Genomic DNA, 22,346 nt, shown 5'->3' on the forward strand with positions numbered 1-22,346 from the left:
AGAGACTACTACAAGCAACTTTATGCCAATAAAATGGACAACCTGGAAGAAATGGACAAATTCTTAGAAAGGTATAACCTTCCAAGACTGAACCAGGAAGAAGCAGAAAATATGAACAGACCAATCACAAGTAATGAATTGAAACTGTGATTAAAAATCTTCCAACAAACAAAAGTCCAGGACCAGATGGCTTCACAGGTGAATTCTATCAAACATTTAGAGAAGAGCTAACACCTATCCTTCTCAAACTCTTCCAAAAAATTGCAGAGGAAGGAACACTCCCAAACTCATTCTATGAGGCCCCATCACCCTGATACCAAAACCAGACAAAGACACTACAAAAAAAGAAAATTACAGACCAATATCACTGATGAATACAGATGCAAAAATCCTCAACAAAATACTAGCAAACAGAATCCAACAACACATTAAAAGGATCATACACCACGATCAAGTGGGATTTATCCCAGGGATGTAAGGATTCTTCAATATATGCAAATCAATCAATGTGATACACCATATTAACAAATTGAAGAATAAAAACCATATGATCATCTCAATAGATGCAGAAAAAGCTTTTGACAAAATTCAACACCCATTTATGATAAAAACTCTCCAGAAAGTGGGCATAGAGGGAACCTACCTCAACATAATAAAGGCCATATATGACAAACCCACAGCAAACATCATTCTCAACGGTGAAAAACTGAAAGCATTTCCTCTAAGATCAGGAACGAGACAAGGATGTCCACTCTCACCACTATTATTCAACATAGTTCTGGAAGTCCTAGCCACGGCAATCAGAGAAGAAAAAGAAATAAAAGGAGTACAAATTGGAAAAGAAGAAGTAAAACTGTCACTGTTTGCAGATGACATGATACTATACATAGAGAATCCTAAAACTGCCACCAGAAAACTGCTAGAGCTAATTAATGAATATGGTAAAGTTGCAGGATACAAAATTAATGCACAGAAATCTCTTGCATTCCTATACACTAATGATGAAAAATCTGAAAGAGAAATTATGGAAACACTCCCATTTACCATTGCAACAAAAAGAATAAAATACCTAGGAATAAACCTACCTAGGGAGACAAAAGACCTGTATGCAGAAAACTATAAGACACTGATGAAAGAAATTAAAGATGATACCAACAGATGGAGAGATATACCATGTTCTTGGATTGGAAGAATCAACATTGTGAAAATGACTATACTACCCAAAGCAATTTACAGATTCAATGCAATCCCTATCAAATTACCAACGGCATTTTTTACGGAGCTAGAACAAATCATCTTAAAATTTGTATGGAGACACAAAAGACCCCGAATAGCCAAAGCAGTCTTGAGGGAAAAAAACGGAGCTGGAGGAATCAGGCTCCCTGACTTCAGACTATACTACAAAGCTACAGTAATCAAGACAATATGGTACTGGCACAAAAACAGAAACATAGATCAATGGAACAAGATAGAAAGCCCAGAGATAAACCCACGCACCTATGGTCAACTAATCTATGACAAAGGAGGCAAAGATATACAATGGAGAAAAGACAGTCTCTTCAATAAGTGGTGCTGGGAAAACTGGACAGCTACATGTAAAAGAATGAAATTAGAATACTCCCTAACACCATACACAAAAATAAACTCAAAATGGATTAGAGACCTAAATGTAAGACTGGACACTATAAAATTCTTAGAGGAAAACATAGGAAGAACACTCTTTGACATAAATCACAGCAAGATCTTTTTTGATCCACCTCCTAGAGTAATGGAAATAAAAACAAAAATAAACAAATGGGACCTAATGAAACTTCAAAGCTTTTGCACAGCAAAGGAAACCATAAACAAGACGAAAAGACAACCCTCAGAATGGGAGAAAATATTTGCAAACGAGTCAACGGACAAAGGATTAATCTCCAAAATATATAAACAGCTCATTCAGCTCAATATTAAAGAAACAAACACCCCAATCCAAAAATGGGCAGAAGACCTAAACAGACATTTCTCCAAAGAAGACATACAGACGGCCACGAAGCACATGAAAAGATGCTCAACATCACTATTATTAGAGAAATGCATATCAAAACTACAATGAGGTATCACCTCACACCAGTTAGAATGGGCATCATCAGAAAATCTACAAACAACAAATGCTGGAGAGGGTGTGGAGAAAAGGGAACCCTCTTGCACTGTTGGTGGGAATGTAAATTGATACAGCCACTATGGAGAACAATATGGAGGTTCCTTAAAAAACTAAAAATAGAATTACCATATGACCCAGTAATCCCACTACTGGGCATATACCCAGAGAAAACCATAATTCAAAAAGACACATGCACCCGAATGTTCATTGCAGCACTATTTACAATAGCCAGGTCATGGAAGCAACCTAAATGCCCATCAACAGACGAATGGATAAAGAAGATGTGGTACATATATACAATGGAATATTACTCAGCCATAAAAAGGAATGAAATTGAGTCATTTGTTGAGACGTGGATGGATCTAGAGACTGTCATACAGAGTGAAGTAAGTCAGTAAGAGAAAAACAAATATCGTATATTAACACATGTATGTGGAACCTAGAAAAATGGTACAGATGAGCCGGTTTGCAGGGCAGAAGTTGAGACACAGATGTAGAGAACAGACATATGGACGCCAAGGGGGGAAAACTGCAGTGGGGTGGGGATGGTGGTGTGCTGAATTGGGCGATTGGGATTGACATGTATACACTGATGTGTATAAAATTGATGACTAATAAGAACCTGCAGTATAAACAAACAAACAAACAAAACAACTAATACTAAACTTTCATTGGGTTATTTGTATGGAAATATGTTAATATAAATGTTTCAGACATTACATGAAATTTCTAAAAATCTTATATGTTCTGGTATAATGTTATAAGTCATAATCCTAGTTATTACTTTAAAATGTATATCTCAGAAATAACTAATTTTCTTGTCAACTGCATTATTATGAATTTTCATCAAATCTTTAACCGTGGTCATTTTTAAGTCTTTTGTCATTTACAGACAGTTCTGGGTGTACTCTGATGCTTTTGTAAATATGTTCCTATAAAAGGGTTTCATCTTCAGGAAATTCATGGAAAAGACTCTGACAAGTACAGGTTTCTGGTACCTGACTGTACTGCTGAACTGAATGAATAAGCATTTTCAGAACTCTAATGAAAAACTGATGAGCTCATAAAATTGCTAAGAAAAGATCAAGATGAAAAAAAAAAATTAATTACTTGGGACTGAGTGAACTGATGAGGATGAGTATAATTTTTGTGACTTTCTGTTTGAATTTAAAAAAAGAAAAAATCCCACAAGGACTCAGAGGCAAAGAATATACAAATCAATTTTCACTGCAAAGTAAAGGAGCTGTTACAGTGGAGGATTACTGGACTGAATGTCAATATTATGACATAGTATGAGTGTGTTTCATGTTTGGTTATTGCAATCATTGTTGCTTTTGTTGTGGTCATCCATGTACAATGCTTGGTGTCCGTCTATTTATCTCTTGTAAAAAAAAAAAAATCAATAGAATAATTTAAGTATATAAAGGGCATTTTTTAAAAAGAATTGTACATGATTTTCAAGAGAACAGGTAATTTAAATTTCTTTAAATATTAATAATGGATATTAATATAGTTATAGTCAAAAAAAAAAAAGAATGAAAGAATTTAAGATTGAAAATACCTCCATAAAAGTAGAAGGAACAGAGTCCAGAATGGTAAACATCGGTGTTGGTAAAACCTGGAATTTGTTTGTTTGTTTAAGGTGGCATGGATCAGATCATGAGCTGAATGCAGAGTTCCAAACATTTTCTGACACATACATGTGAGATTGTTGTGGTGAAGCCAGAAGGAGATGTTGTTAAGGCTCATAATTCTTCCCATGTCAAGGAAGGATTCTGGTGAACTCTATCAGTCATGGCAGTCTTGCTTTCCTAAGCCAGTCAAATGAGAGCTGTCTCATCCTTCCCTCTATGTACTAGGATTTTGTGTCTGATTATACTAGCCTTCACTTTGATCCTGGGTTTTAAGTCCCATTTTCAATCACAACATCTTGGATCTAGTCTCCTACTCCCATCCCAATCAGCATGGTACTACTGAGTGAAGTGCTGGTCCGACCTAAGATACTACTGGATGTGGATTCTAGTCTCATTCCTTGGATATTGAAGGCAACATAACTGGGTCTCATGTCTGAATCTGAGCTGTTCCTGCAGCTGCCTGCTTTCTTGCCCAGATCTCAGTCCTTGCTCACTGCTTCCATGTCGCTGACTTCTCTCTGTAACACTCACTCCACACACATTTTCCTTCATTGTCTCCATGTACCACTAACACAAGCAAAAAATTCTGATGAAATATATGGAGACTTAGGGAGAATTTTAAATAGTGAAAAAATATTAGAACCAATTCCAAGCTTCCTCCCTTGCCTTAGGTCAATTTTCCATGCAAGGTTTCTCCCATATCATTTTCCTTTTCTAGATAAGACTTCATATCCCGAATTTTTTTTTTATACTGAGCAATTAACTTTTTCAGTCTCTGTCTTCTGCATCCTGTTCTCAATCCACTTAACTGATTTCATAATACACTAATAAGTTTGACTTGCAGTGTGTAAAAAACTTTTCAGATCATGCCACAAAGCCTTCACCTATCACAACAAAAAAATATCAGTCAAGTGTTTTTTCCAAAATATCAAAGTCATCTGCCTCTGAAATGAATCTAGCTGCTGTATCTAGAATATAGAATTAGTAGATATTATATTATTAAAATATTAAAAATATTTTTTTCTTTCTCTTGGATTACTATTATTATTGAACTTGTTATTGTTACTGCTACTGTTGCAACTATTATCATGATTACTACCACAGCTCCTATCATTACCACTAATATTTAGCATTCATTATTACACCTGATTCCACATCAAAACTTAGGGCTCTGATTGTTCTATTGTTTTTAGAAATCTGTAATTAGCAACTGTAGTAGGCAGACTCTAAAATGGTCCTAATGTTTCCTGCTTCCTAGTATTTATGACCTCGTATAATCCCACCCCCACCCCACCTTCAGTGTGCATTTAAAAGAGAGTGTGATCTACTTCTAAACATTAGAATAGGGCAAAAGAGAATGAATGTCACTTCCAAGGTAAGGTTACAAAAAGACTCTAGTTTCTGCCTTGCTGGTCCTCTCTTGCTCTCTTACTTTCTAACTCTGATGGAATCCAGTTGACATGTGAGTTAACCGATGGAGAAAGACCCAGATGGGAAGGCACTGAGGCTGACTTCCAGCCACCAGCCACAAAGGCCTGAGGCTCTCAGACCAGTGGACTACAAGGAACCAATCCCTGCCAACAACCCTGTGATTGAGTTTGGATGTGAATTCTCCCCCAGTTGAATATTGAGATTATTACAACCCTAGTTTACACCTTATGTGCACCCATGGGAGAAATTCTGAGTAAGGAATCCAGCTACACAGTGTGTAGATTTCTGACCCATAGAAGCTCTGTTGTTTCAATCTACTATGGTTTGGGGTATTTTGTTATGCAGGAGTAGATAACCAATAAAGTACCATCCATAACTGAGTTTTTTTTCTCTTTTATGGCTCTGTAACTCCCTATATTATCCCATCAATAGTACTATTCAGATACTATAGTAATTGCGTAGTTATTTCTCTGCCTAACCTACTAGACATTAAGCAAAATAGGAACTGCCCCGATCACTCCTGTGATCAGCTCTGTACCATATTCTGTCACTCTCCCCTCAGAGCCCTGCCAAGTATGACTTATTCAGTTAACAGACACCCAGTAAATACAAAAAGGATAAAGTCCTCTAATGTGTATCAGCTATAATAATAGTACTTTATTGACTCAGAAATGGGACAAAGTGCAAAGAAAAAGAAAGACTATCTTATTCCTATTTTAGAGACATAGGAGAAAGTAAAAAAGTTAAAGAGAATGTTTTCCCATGTGCAATGAAATGTGATCAAATAAAAGAGAGAGTATATAGTTTAATAAATCTCAAACGAAAAAAAAAAAACAATTGAACCACATGGTTCAATTCAACTATTGGTAGTTAGCCCTCTTAAATGTTTTTTAAGACCACCGCTCTGGTTTCTTATGTTCCAGATATCCTGGTGAGGTTATGGTTATTCTCTTCTCAGTCCTGTCCTTTTAATCATTCCCACATTAGATTTTAGGAGTGATTCACAATGATACAGAAAAAGGATTTTCGACCAATATGGTTTTCCCAGATTGACACTCCACCCGCTTCTAGTGGAACCCTGGCTAGCAGAGTATTTGAAGGTCTGTCAGCTTTTCTTTCTAATGAAAACTCCCAGGAATAGGATCACTGGAGCTACTGAAAGCAGCAGCTCCCTGTTGCTTCTTGTGATGACTTTCATTTCCTCCTCAATTCCTGATACTTTCACATCACTTTCTTCTTTCATTGCACATTTCAATACTGCTCTTTAAGCACTATTTAACAGTTGTCCCTACAGCTTAAATCTAAGATTTTCAACCTTCTCTGTTACATATTCTGATTCTGTAGGATCTGTCTGTTTGACAGGTATCCAAGGTGATTCTTACCTGCAGGGAAGTTTCAAAATCACAAGAAGACAACTTAAAACTAGGTCCATGCTGAAACCATCTAGAAATAATAATGATGCTATGCAGTTTTCTCAAATAATTTATTCCAAGCCATTTAAACTTTGAACCTCTTTAATTCTACACAATTTAAAAATATAGCTATCCCTTTTCCTAAAAGACTACATTTTAATAGTCACATAACTAAAATTCAACACATTTATTCCATAGGCACTCTAGCACTTTGGGGTACAGAAGAGTCAGACATAGTCCCTGTCCTTGAGGAGCTCAAAATCTACCAACACAGTTGAAAACAAGGTGAAAATGGAGATAAAATCCTTCAGTAAAAGGAAAATTAGAAGTATTAAGAATCTTATGCCAGGGTATGTGATCCAAACCACATGAAAGCATGGTAATTATATCTAGATTTCTTAAAATCTAATGCAAAAACATAAATAAATAAAACGAGTCATACACTTTCCATGGAAGGAGGGGGAAACTAAGGTCCTATAGAGCTGATCTTTACTTCAACCTGGACACTGCAAGCAATTAAATTCATAGCTTTTTATTTTTACATGAAGAATATTAAATGACATATGTGCTATTTATAAATATAATGAAAGAAAGGGTCATTCCTGATGCCTTGACTCTTACCCAGGAAAAAATGTCAGCCAGGAAGAAGAATAGTGGTTGGGAGGAAGGGGATGGTAAAGAGACAGTTAAATACTGAAGAATGGGATCTGTTTTAAAGGTACTTGCAAGTTGTGTGTCTGTAATTCAGCCAAGCAAACATACTTATTACATACTAATAACCTTGTCAATAACAGAAGTTGATATGAGCAGAAGATCAGAGGCTTTACTCTGTAAGTGTCTGACCCTGAATTTTAAAAAGCAACTCTGACATTATCTTTAACCATACATTTTGCCAAGTGACATATAATTATCATTATAGCATTAGGATACGCCACTGTCTCCATTTAAAATTTAGGGAATATGGATTACTTTTTGTGTATAATTATTTGAGCATATCAATAAAATGTGCACTGACTTCCAGGATGTAGCTATGCCCTTCACACAGTGTCATTATAAAGAGACTTTATTTCAGAACTAAATGAAGATTCAGTGGTGAATCTCTACCAATGGTTTATAAAACCTAAATCTTGGAGTTGCAGAGGTACAGTATTCCCATAGAGTACTTGGTGTAAAATGGATTGGAATCTGCTATGGTCTTACATCTCCTTGACAGTTAATTTTGTGCTTTATTTGCAAAGGTAGCACTTTGTGTAAAGCCGTTCGCCATCGATGTTACAAACCCTAGTGAAGTGTCTTACCTCCTGCCAGATTTCAGTGGGGAAGGCTTTCAAATGCATTTCCATTTACACATGCCTGTTTTTACCCTCAGTGAACAATGAAATTCTACTGAATAATGTGCTTTATTTTCTATTTCCTTTCTTTGGGAATGTGTGTTGAAAGACAGAAAGTACATTCGTGTTATAAATGCAAAGAGAGAAGCAATTAAGTCATAAAAGATTGGGTAGGCTTTTCTCAATGTAGATGTATCGTTACAAATAAGAGATGTGTAGAAGTCTGTCAACTTTGGGATTTTGATCTCCATGCCATTGGTTTCAGTTTTCTATCAGTGGTAAGAAGGCAAGGGCTCTACTTTCTTTTTTTGCTACACCTCAAAAACAATACATACAAACTTGTAGCTTCAGTGTTTTAGAGAGCTCATTCCCTTTCTGGCTCAGTGCCATTAAGAACAGTAAAGTTCAGCTACCAGAGGAAAAGTGTTAAATATGATAAAATTTTTTAAAAAGATAAATTATGCCAAATAAATAAAGTTATAAAAATAACAGAAAAAATTAAATAAAGCCACTTGCTTTGCTTTCAGACTACTCAGCACAATTTGTTATAATAATTATAAATTTACATCTAATCACATTGGAAGATGAGCTTTGGTAAACAGACAACAAAAGCTCAACAGTTATATGCTTGGCTTCTATCTTTCAATATTTTTAAAGTAAAATACAAAGTAACTTGATTGATCATGAATATGATTTTGATTTAAACTACCATATTGAGTCACTGGATTTATAATTGTTTTACCACCCAATGATAGGAACCTTTAAAACCATGCTAATAATAATAAACCACAGCTTTTAGCATTTATTCATTTTTATAATTATCAGTATCATTTGAAAACTTACTAAGGGAGGCATATATCTTTGGCTTCTGTTGCTACAAGTACGATCAAGATGCAACCAAAAAAAATGCTGAACGCAGATTTCAAAGTAATTGGTATAATATTATACCCTTGGTTTTCAAAGGTAATAATAACCATAATAGCCCTATACTCTATGCCAGGTGCTGTCCTAATTGCTCCTTCTGTATCACTTTATTGTATATTCTCACGATATCATCATACAGATGAAGAAACTAAGCCCTAGAGAATGAAAGAAACATACCCAAGGACCCCAACACTGTACATCCAGTTAAAAAAACAAGCTGGGATTTGAATCCAGACAGCTTGGCCCCAACATCAGGTCTTTAAGTGCTATCATCTACCACCTCTCTTGCTCTCTCAAATCCATACCTAAGGTCCATTACTAAGGTTTCTGCAGCCAAGGCAAGAAGGAGTAAAAAACTCTATACGCTGGGAGCTACTGAAGCACTATTAGTTAGGATTATTAGACTGCCTTTTTAGCAATGATGAATGAGTAAAAGAAAAAAAAAAGAATTATTTTTAATATGTGTGCAGGCACAGAAAAGTGTGAAAACACACAGCAAAAGTTTAAGAAATTAGATATATAGGCCATTTATTGCCATAATCTGTGAGAAATTTTATCAACTACAGAAAATGCAGCTGAACACACGTGGACTTCATAGCACAGGACTGGTGTAGAAAAAGGAGGAGGGGGAATATAATATTCACATGGACAATGTGCTGTGGATTCTTAATTATTTAGTCTGGGCTCTTTTTGTCATTACATATTGTCAGCACAGTGTCTAGTCCTCTAAGATTTTAAGGGCCTATAAAATAATTGAAAACAGAAGAGAGTATCATCTATAAAATACAAAATAAAAGTTCAAAAAAATACACAACTAAAATATTTGTATAACATTACATCACATGAACGAATTGCAATTGAAGTGAACTTGTAATATATATCTATACAACAAGTACATGAGCTATATTTATGTGTGGAGTAAGTAGGAAGAGTACCAGAGTGACCTATGGATTCCTGGAGGCATCCTTGCATTGAATAAACCCTTGCCGGATTCTCAGCTCCTGATTCTGCCACCCTTAGATCCTCACATTCAGTCCTACTGAACTCCTGTCCTGCAGGCTCAGTATCACTGGTTCCCAGGCCAAACAGGACTCACAAAAGCAGAAACAAAGGCAACCTCAGCCTCCCCAAAAGTTGAGAATAATATTAAATTATTCTGGCATGGGGTGGGAGTGGTGCAATGGTGCAGGTAAATGCTGGGTCTTATGCTGTTCCCCAGATCCAAAAGTCCTATTTTTATTTCTTATCCTGAGACAGGAAGGTGAGTGGGAGGGCGCAACCATTAAAAGAATGACATAACCATTAAGAACAGAATACCACAAAAAACGGTTAGAACCTACCAGGCCCAAGATGGTGGAAGAGTCATTCAACTTCCAACAGACCTTGAGCCTCATTATACACTCATTGTAATACATTAGCATATGCTAAACGACACACCCACAGGTGCCATGACAGTTCTGAGGCCAACCATAAAAGGCCAAAAAGTGGACGGTGTCCCAATTCCCAGAAATCCCCGCACCCTCTCCAAGATATTTAGAATATTCCTCTCATTCGTTAGCTTATGAAATTACCTAGCTCATAAAAACAACCATTCCCACACCTCAGGGCCCCTCTCACTTTCTGAGATGGACTGCATTCTGTCTGTGGAATGTGTATCTCTCTGAATAAACCTGCTTTCACTTTATTATGGCTCCCTCTTGAATTCTTTCCTGTGTGAAGCCAAGGACCCTCACTTGGTGGCCTGTCCCAGGGACTCACTTGAGACCTGGGACATGACTATCCTCTCATGCCCCATTTTTCCTACAACAATCCTTGGCCACATCTATAAGTCTAGTACTTAGCACTGGATTTCAACTATGGTTCCCAATTGAATTTCTTTTTTACTGATGAGTCCTCAGTAATGCAGATTCTCTGAAAAGCTTGGTGCTAATATACTGTGAACTCTTGTGCTCCAAGTCCCACACTGTGGTCCCAATCTGAAGTCAGGATAAAACTTCTTTGGCAATCCCTTTCTAAGTTACTATTTGGATGGCCTATCTACCACCACAATATCATTCCTCTTACTTGACCTCTTTTACCTCCTATAGATTCAGAACATGGCCCCCGAAGCTCTGTTACACCCGGGCTATAGCAATCCACAGATCACTCTAAAGTTCAGCTGCTGCTTTTTGGATCTCTGGAGATCTCCATTCATCTAACCCGTGATGGGAGAGGATGGTCATCCCTATCCAGCTGAATCTCTGTTCAGTCAGGCTCAAATGCATTCCTAGGATAATAGCAGATCCCAAGCTTTACCTATTGCTGGGCATAACACCGTAAATAAAAAGCATGATTCACTGACACTTCCCAAGATTAGATGAACTGAACTCTCTTCTATGTTTTGAGACATGTCTTCTGCCTATTCTCCTTCTTACCACATTTTGGGAGCACATCAGTCACTCTGCTCCTTGAAGCAAGAGGCATATTCTTCTAATATTCTTACTAATTTCTTGAGAACAAATTTTGAACACTGATATCTAAGGCTTTTTTTTTTTAATGGGTAACATGGTACTGTATAAAGTAATTTTTTTAAATGTTCATTAAAGTTAATTAGGCTTGGAATTCTAGAATGACTTCCTAGATCAATGCATAGTGATTTTAAAAAAAAAAAAGGAGAAGAGAAAGAACATTTTAAAACCTTTGAAGCTCTGAGTTACCATAGTTGTGGGTGGTATAAGGAATATTGTGGTAAAGAAATTTCAAGAGAAAAATAACTCATTAGCTCACAGCAGGGGTGAAGTACGGGCCTTGGATAGGGAAGATACTTCTTATATACCTTCTTAACTGAATTCCCTTGCCCCGTTCCATTTCTTACATGTGATCATTAGATAATATACCCTTTTTAATCACAGAAGGGCAGAAGGTAGCTTGATTGATTGGCGTAAGGTAGCTTAGAGGGTTGTGGTTTTAGGAAGAAAAGATTCAAATAGTCTAAACACACAGAAAACTGGATCCTTTATTATTCAGCTCTCCATTTTGGCTTAGGATGTAAGTCAAAATGAGTACGTAAAAAAATTGGATACAGTGCCTATGCACTGCAGAGTGTGGTTAGTTTAGGGTGCAAATGAAAGTACAGTTATAAGAACATTGACCTGAGGGCCTATTTTCTACCCCCTGGTGTTCTTTTCTGGTTTCTTTAAAGTACAAAACATTAGACTTCCCTGGTGGCGTAGTGGTTAAGAATCCGCCTGCCAATGCAGGGGACACGGGTTCGAGCCCTGGTCCGGGAAGATCCCACATGCTGCAGAGCAACTAAGCCAGTGCACCGCAACTACTGAGGCTGTGCTCTAGAGCCCTCGAGCCACAACTACTGAGCCTGCATGCCACAACTACTGAAGCCTGCACGCCTAGAGCCCGTGCTCCGCAACAAGAGAAGCCACCTCAGTGAGAAGCCCACGCACCGCAATAAAGAGTAGCCCTTGCTTGCTGTGACTAGAGAAAGCCGGTGCGCAGCACTGAAGACCCAACGCAGCCAAAAATACATAAATAAATAAATTTTTAAAAAAGCACAAAATATTATCAGTGGATATTGATACGAGGTATGCTGGCATCCAGTGTTTTATTTTACTTTATTTTATTTTATTGATTTATTTTTATGTATTTTGTCTGCGTTGGGTCTTTGTTGCTGCGCGCTGGCTTTTTCTAGTTGCAGCGAGCGGGGGCTACTCTTCCTTGCAGTGTGTGGGCTTCTCACTGTGGTAGCGTCTCTTGTTGCAGAGCATGGTCTCTAGGTGCGTAGGCTTCAGTAGTTGTGGCATGCGGGCTCAGTAGTTGTGGCTCATGGGCTCTAGAGCTCAGGCTCAGAAGTTGTGGTGCACAGGCTTAGTTGCTACGTGGCATGTGGGATCTTCCCAGACCAGTGCTCGAACCCATGTCCCCTGCATTGGCAGGCAGATTCTTAACCACTGCGCCACCAGGGAAATCCCAGCCTCCAGTATTTTATACCTCAGCACAGAGGATATTGCTGAGATGTGCCCTGCTGTAACAACTATGTCCTACATAAATACATCTAGACTGTTTTCCACATCTTTTTATGTTCCCAGAGAACTGGGTTGATCTTATGAGGTTTTTAATCTTGTGTGTGTATATGTTATATAAACTCCAAGGCCACTGCAAAAATCTGTAAGTATACTTATATATTTTTTTCAAGGTAGTATTATTTTCAAAAAATCAAAAAAAGCCTTTTCTTACAAATAAATTAATAGCAGAAACATTTCTTTTGCACAGTTCTGAGATAAAAAATTTCAAATGAGTTCAGAAGAAACAGAAGAAGCTGATCAGAAGAGAAACAAATAAGTAAACAAACAAATAAATACAACCACAATAGAATTTTCTCTATGCATTAACGTCATGTGGCAATTTAAGCATTTCATATGAGAAAAGTAGTATCTGTTATTTGCGATAAACATTTCCAGTTTCTTTCTTTGGGGGCAATTGCTTTTTGCAATTACTTTCTTTGTTAACACCATAGAAAATAAAGACTTCAGGAACAAAAAAGAAAAAGGGAACTATTTCATGTGTATTATAAATTTAGGAGATGCTTTATATACATCTTTAAGAGAATTTTTGTAAAGCAACTTTTGAAACACATTTTTCAACTCCTTTGAGTAATTGTGTATCACTTTAAAGTTTTATTTGCCATACTTCTAAAACAGTCTCTAAATATTTGCAAGTCTAAAAACAATGTATAACAGTATCTATTATTAGCCACATTTTGGAGACAAAGCACTTAACTAGATTTTTATACTGAGGAGTAGAATTGTGAGCAAAATAGATTATTCTAACTTTTGTTCATTTTAAAAAATAATCAGATGTCACTCTGCCTTTCTCTCTAGCTCGTCTTTTTGCTTTTAGCCTCTTTTTCCATTTTTTTTTCTTTCTTTACATAAGATTGGCAGAAAATGTAGTGAAGGAAGAGACAGAGACCTGGAGACCCTTTAGAAAGAAAATCGGCAATAACTACTAAAACAAATACACTTTTTATAACTGGCTGAAGTCGATAATTAAGCAAAAACTCAAATGGAGTTTTTAAGTCATATATGTTCTGAGAGGAGAGAGATTTCAGTATTTTGGATGTTAAATTTCTTAAATAGGAAGCTTTTATTTTTACTTTCTTTTCATTCTTTTTTGAAGTTTCCACTAAAGAGCTGTTGCTGATATTTAGGACATATTCCCAATTATTTGTTTCTGGCCTAATGTGGCATTTAGTGACACTCACAGTACTTATTAATAGGCAGAACCAATGCTGTGTTCTCTAGTGAATGAATAAATAAATTATATTTTAAATACATGGATGGCCTGCTAATTTGGAGAGAGATGGAAGAAGAGGGGAATTTTACTACAAAGAGAGAAGAGTAATTAACAATGCATACTGGGAAAGAAGTTAGAGGAAGTAATGATAGAGAAAAAAAGAGAAAAAAATGATAAGATACAGGACAAGCAATATTAAGGAAGTGAGCCAGGGCTTGGATAAAAAGAAGGCAGAGGATCCTATTGTTTTTGTTCAAAAGCTCACAGAAAGGTGGTGGTGTTCTCATTGCCCAGGTCTTTTGTAAGATAGTACAGTTGGCGTTCGCACAGCAGCAGGGTTAGGGGCACCTACCCACCATGTAGTCAAAAATCTGCATATAATTTATACTTGGCCCTCTATGTACTGCAGTTTCACATCCTCAGATTCAACCAACCTCAAATCGTGTAATACTGTATTTACTACTGAAAAAAATTTTTGTGTAAGTGAGGTGGCCTTGCACAATTCAAACCCGTACTGTCCAAGGGTCAACTCTAATTCTCATTTTGAGAAACACTATGCTATAATATAGTATTTGCCTGTGCAAATTCCAAAGAATTTGTGTGTATGTGTATGTATGTATGTACTTATGTGTATATATGAAAATAAAGTTTAATTTTGCTTATCTGAGTATAGAAACAACATCACTATATAGTAACTATTCCTGAACTTTTGCTAATTTTAGTTTGCATCACTAAAAAACAATTTGGTCATTTAAAGAAAACCTTAAGGGAATAATTTAGAATTTAAAAGCAAATATGTTGTCTACAGCCATACCACCCTGAACATGCCCAAACTTGTCTAAAAGCAAATATGTTGAGGACCCAGCTATCTTTATGTACAAATGTATGTCAAATATTTAGAAAGGAATGGGGAAGATAGCAACAAAAAAACTTAAGAAAATCCAGTACTATGCAACGTTTACTAAGAAGGCAGAAAACTCTGTACATTTCTATACGACCTGTAAATCTATCATTATTTTAAAATAGAATTAAAAACAGAAGAAAACAGGGTAGATCCACATTTTCTTAATGCACAATTGGACTTGAAGGTGAGAGAACTCACCAACAATGTATGCCAAGTTCACAGTGTTTATGATAGATATTTATATAAGAACAGTTTAAGCCACTACATCTGCCACATAGACAAGAAGGCTTCAACTGTTGCAGAGAAATTACAGGAAAGCTAGTCAGAAGAACTTCTATTCATTTAAAAAGGAATTCAACTCAATGAGAAAAGTTTCTAGGTCTATGAATATTTCCAGTAAGTTTTGGAAAACTCATTAAGGGCTGTGGTCAAGGTAAGGATGTGAAAACACTAAAAAATTCTCCTTCCACACAACTAAGTAATGATAATTAAAATTAAAATATTCAAATAAATTGTAATGCTATAAAGTAAAACAACACAGCCTCAACAAAAATAAAGTTTTCCATGGACTATAAATGTACAGAAGTAAACTAAAGATGAAGTGACAGGGCACTTGGGTAGCAGAAATTGAAAAACTTATGAGCAGCAGCGGTCTGAATCAAGACTGACTACTTGAACAAAGGAGGCTGAAAATAAGTGGGAAATGCTGCCCAGGACTAGAGCTGATATCAATCAGTGTGCTTACGGTTGTAGGAGAAATCACTGCAGACAGAGCTTGAGTCAAGTCACCCTCTCGTTGAATAACTAGAGCTGGAATAACAACAATAATACTACTGTGAGACAGAAACTTTTAGCCACTGGTAGAACACCCGAGTCTGCACTAGGAGTCCACTGAGAGTGCCCACAAAGCCTATGAAGAGGAAACTGTTAAATGCAAAGATTGAGGGGAACATTGCATGAGAAAATCTTCCCACAGAATTAGACCCTATCAATTAAATTTCCAAACTTCCTGAGAAAAACTATGAAAGGCACCAACATTTCAGAGCAATTGTGGTACACTAGACTCATAGAACAATCTCTAAAATGTCTTTAAAATCAATTATCTCTGTAAACTGTAAAATGAGAGAATAATTCTCCGAAGAACAAAGTAAGACATTAACAACAGATATCTATAAATTACAAATGCATAGACATAGGTTTACAACGCTTAGACAAACAGAGACTATATATTGTTTAATAGTAGATCAGGCTTTTACATTTGTAAATAACCATATAGGTGCTTATATAATATCCTTGATTTTGCCTCTTGACACAAAGTCTAAAATATATTTTTATATGACCGCTTAGAGAAAAATTTTGCCAAACCTTGGTAATATAGAATAATAAAGCATATGTGACTTTGGTCAATTTAGAGGAGAAAATCATCAAATCTCTTGTTGAGTTAAATTTCCAACAGTTTCCAACAGACCAATTAATCCAGGTGTTCTAAGTAAGCGCAATCTGTAATTCATCCCCAAGTGTCTGCACTAAGGAATTCTGTTACTTAAAATATGTTAAAAAAGTGAATCAGTTCCAAATTTGGATTGTACCAGCAATTTTGTTTTAGGCAGGGACTATACAAATTCCTCCAGAAGCAAGGTAAACACCTGCTCTCTCACTTGATACAAAGCCTAAGTACTTGGCAGGTTCAGATGATCAACACTGCTAACACAGATGTGATAGATCTTGACTTCAGGGAGCTTATTGATTCTGTTTTACTTGGCATACATCAACAGGTCAGGATAGTCTAGACACTACACTTAGTGGCCATATAACTGGTTAATGGTTAATACCCCAAAAATTTTCAGTGTAAAATGCTGGCCTGAAGAATTTAATAAGCATTATTTCTAAATGAAAAGCCTCAAGTCTATTTTAAATATTTCTAACAGTAGCATCTGGATAAATATACAATTTGCTACATCTGCAAATTAAACCAAAGCTGAGGAATATAATACAGAACCACACTGTGGCTATTTAAACTTGAATTTAAAGTTAATAAAATTTAACAAAATTAAAAATTCAGTTTCTCATTTGTATTAGCCATATTTCAAATGCTCAATAGCCACATGTAGTGGTTACCATTTTGTACAGCACAGACTTAGAAGATTACCATCATGGCAAAAATGTGTACTAGACAGGGCAGTTATAGAAGATAAACTAAGATTCAGACTGAACTTAATCACATCTAGAAGCAGGGGTAAAGAATCAGCTGAATAAAAACTTGTTGACTTGGCTGATAAAATACATCTGACTTTGGGTGTGATGTGAGTCCAGTTGTGAATATATTTAGTTTGAGTACTTTTGGTAAATAACTATGTGGAGATGATTAATAAACAAGCAGAAAAAAAGTGTGATGCTCAAATTTCTGAGGTCGAAGACAGAAATAAATATTTGGTGGCTCTTAACTTCTAGGTTTTAGCTGAAATTGTGAAATGATTTTACTTAGGACCGGAGCAGAGAAGAAAAAGCATAGGTCATGGATAGACCTTTGAGGGACACTGTGTCAGTCACTAATCTTTGTTAGTAACAACAGAAAGCACTGCAACTAGTTTAAGGAGAAAAGAAATTAAGAAATTAAACTCGAAGAATATAGGTGACTTCTAGTGATTCAGGCTTGGAGACTAGGCAGCCAAAAGTTTCCTGACTATATCACGGGAATGGACCAGCCAAAACCCTGACACTTCAGCTGGCATCACCAGCACCGGCCACGGACGAGGATCTCCTTGCCTCGTGCTTGTAGGCTGGATGCTTCCACCTTCATCCTCACCCAGCCTTGTTCCTCACTTCCCACTTAAGTCTCATATAGATGCACTTGACTGGCAGAGCCTAATTTCCATGTCTATCCCCTCTTAGCTTCAAGGCCAAGACAGGGGTTTCTGACTTCTTCCTTAGGGATGCACAACTCATATTGTATGAAATGTACCAAAACATGGGATGTATTTTTAAAATCAGCCAGAAATCTTGACTGAAGTTCATGATAATATGGGTATGTACATGTATACCCTTGGTAAAGGCAGAATGAACAACTAATATATCAAAAAACTTTAGAATCAAGAAAGCCAGGGGACAAAGGAGTTTTAGCAATGAAGGGTGAGTTGCCATGTCAAATGCAGTAGCAGGACAACTGAAGAAACAACTATTTAAAATTTAATTTTGTAAAGGATGAACTAGTTGATGGTAAGTGATGAGCTCTGTGCGAGAAAATGACAATGTTATATAAAAATTAATTCTGGGAAAAAACTCATTTCACTTGTTTTGTTGGGTTACTGGATTAATGAACCATCTGCTTTGTAGTGGTGGCACATTACATGAATTATCTAATTGCATCTCCACTTCAAACCATATTAATTCCCTTTGTATAGATAAAGCAAAACTGAAGTTCAGAGACATTAAATAATTTGCCCAAGGTAACAAAACTGGTAGGTACTAGAGCTGGGCATCAAAGGAGAATACACTAACTCCAATGCTCATTATCTTTCCATTATGTTTTGCTGCCTAATATTATTAGACTTTGACCTCAGCAGGCTGTATGATGAGTATAAAACTATCTGAAAGAGCAAAAAAAGAAAAAAAAATATGGGCTGGATGTTAAAATAAGTTAATTGACAGATGAATGAACAACCAATTTTCAGAGAGTATTAATCAAGTAATATCAATTAATAAGAGATGACTCAAGATAAACTATTTGGTTCTCTGCATATATTGCTGTGTTTTTACAATAATAAAATTGAAAATTTGGGAGATAGCACGCTTAATCCTATTATTGCTGTTTTTATTTTTATGTCTCATATACTTCTAATTATGCTATTCTCCTTTATTGTACTTTCTGTTTCTGTTGTGTTGACTTAAATCATGGCTTTGGTTTAATTCCTAGTTGCATCATTCAACTACAAGTTAATTGACAGTCTACTGATTCAATCAGTGAATAATTATTTACTACCTACCATGTGTCAGGCCTTTTGCTGGGTGCTGGGAATATAATTAATGAGCAAGGTAGTTATAGACTCTGGCTTCATGAAATTTGGGTTTCTAAACTAATGTTTCCTCATCTGTAAGGTGGAAATTGTACTCTACACTTAAAACTGTACTGTGAATGAATGAGCAGATGCATCTAAAAAGATAGCACAGTGGTGACTATCTTATTTATTTATTAACTCACTAATTTATTTACCCTATAATAACCATTGTTTCTGTGTGCTTATGTTTTATCTTGGTAATTTCTTCTAAGTAAGCTGCTCTAAGTACCTGGAGTTCTGTTCCTGAATCCCAGATTGTTCTAACTCTTGTGACTAAATATTCCTGACAACCTACTGGCCTAGCACTCTGGTTATGGTGTGCCCGGGCTGCCCCATCAACTAGATCTACTCATGTTGGGTGCATTTTCTCTTTACCCCTTGATGAACTTCTTTGAAGGGCTAGTATGTCTTCCTCTGACCTAACAATAAATTCTTCTGAATCCTTTCATCTTCTGCCTCCACAAATACTCCATTTCTAAACAAATTTATTTTTAACATCTTTATTGGAGTATAATTGCTTTACAATGGTGTGTTAATTTCTGCTGTATGACAAGGTGAATCAGCTATACATATGCATATATCCCCTCCCTCTTGCGCCTCCTGCCCACCCTCCTTATTCCACCTCTCTTGGTGGTCACAAAGCACCGAGCTGATCTCCCTGTGCTTTGCAGGTGCTTCTCACTAGCTATCTATTTTACATTTGGTAGTGTATATATGTCAATGCTACTCTCTCACTTCATCTCAGCTTACACTTCCCCCTCCCCGTGTCCTCAGTTCCACTCTCTACGTCTGTGTCTTTATTCCACTCCTGCCCCTAGGTTTATCAGAAACTTTTTTTTGTTTTTACATTCCATATATATGTGTAAGCATATGGTATTTCTTTTTCTCTTTCTGACTTACTTCATTCTGTATGACAGAATCTAGGTCCATCCACCTCACTACAAATAACTCAATTTCATTTCTTTTTATGGCTGAGTAATTTCCCATTGTATATATGTGCCACATCTTTATCCATTCAGTTGTCGATGGACACTTAGGTGGTTTCCATGTCCTGGCTATTGTAAACAGTGCTGCAATGAACATTGTGGTACATGACTCTTTTAGAGTTATGGTTTTCTCAGGGTATATGCCCAGTAGTGGGATTGCTGGGTCATATGGTAGTTCTATTTTTAGTTTTTCTTAGAACCTCCATATTGTTCTCTGTAGTGTCTGTATCAATTTACATTCCCACCAATAGTGAAAGTGGGTTCCCTTTTCTCCACACCCTCTCCAGCATTTATTGTTTGTAGATTTTTTGATGATGGCCATTCTGACTGCTGTGAGGTGATACCTCATTGTGGTTTTGATTTGCATTTCGCTAATAATTAGTGACGCTGAGCATCCTTTCATGTGTTTGTTGGCAATCTGTATATCTTTTTTTGGAGAAATGTCTATTTAGGTCTTCTGCCTATTTTTGGATTGGGTTGTTTGTTTTATTGATATTGAGCTGCATGAGCTGCTTGTATATTTTGGAGATAAATCCTTTGTCAGTTACTTCGTTTGCAAATATTTTCTCCCATTCTGAGGGTTGTCTTTTCATCTTGTTTATGGTTTCCTTTGCTGTGCAAAAGCTTGTAAGTTTCATTAGGTCCCATTCGTTTATTTTTGTTTTTATTTCCATTTCTCTAGGACGTGGGTCAAAAAGGATCTTTCTGTGATTTATGTCATAGAGTGTTCTGCCTATGTTTTCCTCTAAGAGTTTTATAGTGTCTGGCCTTACACTTAGGTCTTTAATCCATTTTGAGTATATTTTTGTGTATGGTGTTAGGAAGTGTTCTATTTTCATTCTTTAACATGTAGCTGTCCAGTTTTCACAGCACCATTTATTGAAGAGGCTGTCTTTTCTCCACTGTATATTCTTGCCTGCTTTATCAAAGATAAGGTGACCATATGTGTGTGGGTTTATCTCTGGGCTTTCTATCCTGTTCCATTGATCTATATTTCTGTTTCTGTGCCAGTACCATACTGTCTTGATTACTGTAGCTTTGTAGTATAGTCTGAAGTCAGGAAGACTGATTCCTCCAGCTCCATTTTTCATTCTCAAGATTGCTTTGGCTATTTGGGGTCTTTTGTGTTTCAATACAAATTTTGAAATTTTTTGTTCCATTTCTGTGAAAAATGCCATTGGTAGTTTGATAGGGATTGCACTGAATCTGTAGATTGCTTTGGGTAGTATAGTCATTTTAACAATATTGATTCTTCCAATCCAAGAATACGGTATATCTCTCCATATGTTTGTATCATCTTTAATTACTTTCATCAGTGCCTTAGTTTTCTGAGTACAGGTCTTTTACCTCCTTAGGTAGGTTTATTTCAAGGTATTTTATTCTTTTTGTTGCAATGGTAAATAGGACTGTTTCCTTAATTTCTCTTTCATATTTTTCGTCATTAGTGTATAGGAATGCAAGAGATTTGTGCACATTAATTTTGTATCCTGCTACTTTACCAAAATCATTGATTAGCTCTAGTAGTTTTCTGGTGGCCTCCTTAGGATTCTCTATGCATAGTATCCTGTCATCTGCAAACAGTGACAGTTTTACATCTTCTTTTCCGATTTGGACTCCTTTCATTTCTTTTTCTTCTCTGATTGCTGTGGCTAAAACTGCCAAAACTATGTTGAATAATAGTGGTGAGAGTGGACCACCTTGTCTCGTTCGTGATCTTAGAGGAAATGGTTTCATTTTTTCACCACTGAGAATGATGTTGGCTGTGGGTTTGTCATATATGGCCTTTATTATGTTGAGGTAAGTTCCCACTATGCCTCCTTTATGGAGGGTATTTTTCATAAATGGGTGTTGAATTCTGTCAAAACTTTTTCTGCATCTATTGAGATGATCATATGGTTTTTTATCCTTCAATTTGTTAATATGGTATATCACATTGATTGATTTGCGTATATTGAAGAATCCTTGCATGCCTGGGATAAACCCCACTTGATCATGATGTATGATACTTTTAATGTGCTGCTGGATTCTGTTTGCTAGAATTTTTTTGAGGATTTTTGCAACTATGTTCATCAGTGATATTGGCCTGTAGCTTTCTTTCTTTGTGACATCTTTGTCTGGTTTTGGTATCAGGGTGATGGTGGCTTCCTAAAATGAGTTGGCGAGTGTTACTCCCTCTGCCATATTTTGGAAGAGTTTGAGAAAGACAGGTGTTAGCTCTTCTGTAAATGTTTGATAGA

This window comes from Eubalaena glacialis, chromosome 9 (assembly GCF_028564815.1).
Source record: "Eubalaena glacialis isolate mEubGla1 chromosome 9, mEubGla1.1.hap2.+ XY, whole genome shotgun sequence".
In the NCBI taxonomy this organism is placed as follows: Eukaryota; Metazoa; Chordata; class Mammalia; order Artiodactyla; family Balaenidae; genus Eubalaena; species Eubalaena glacialis.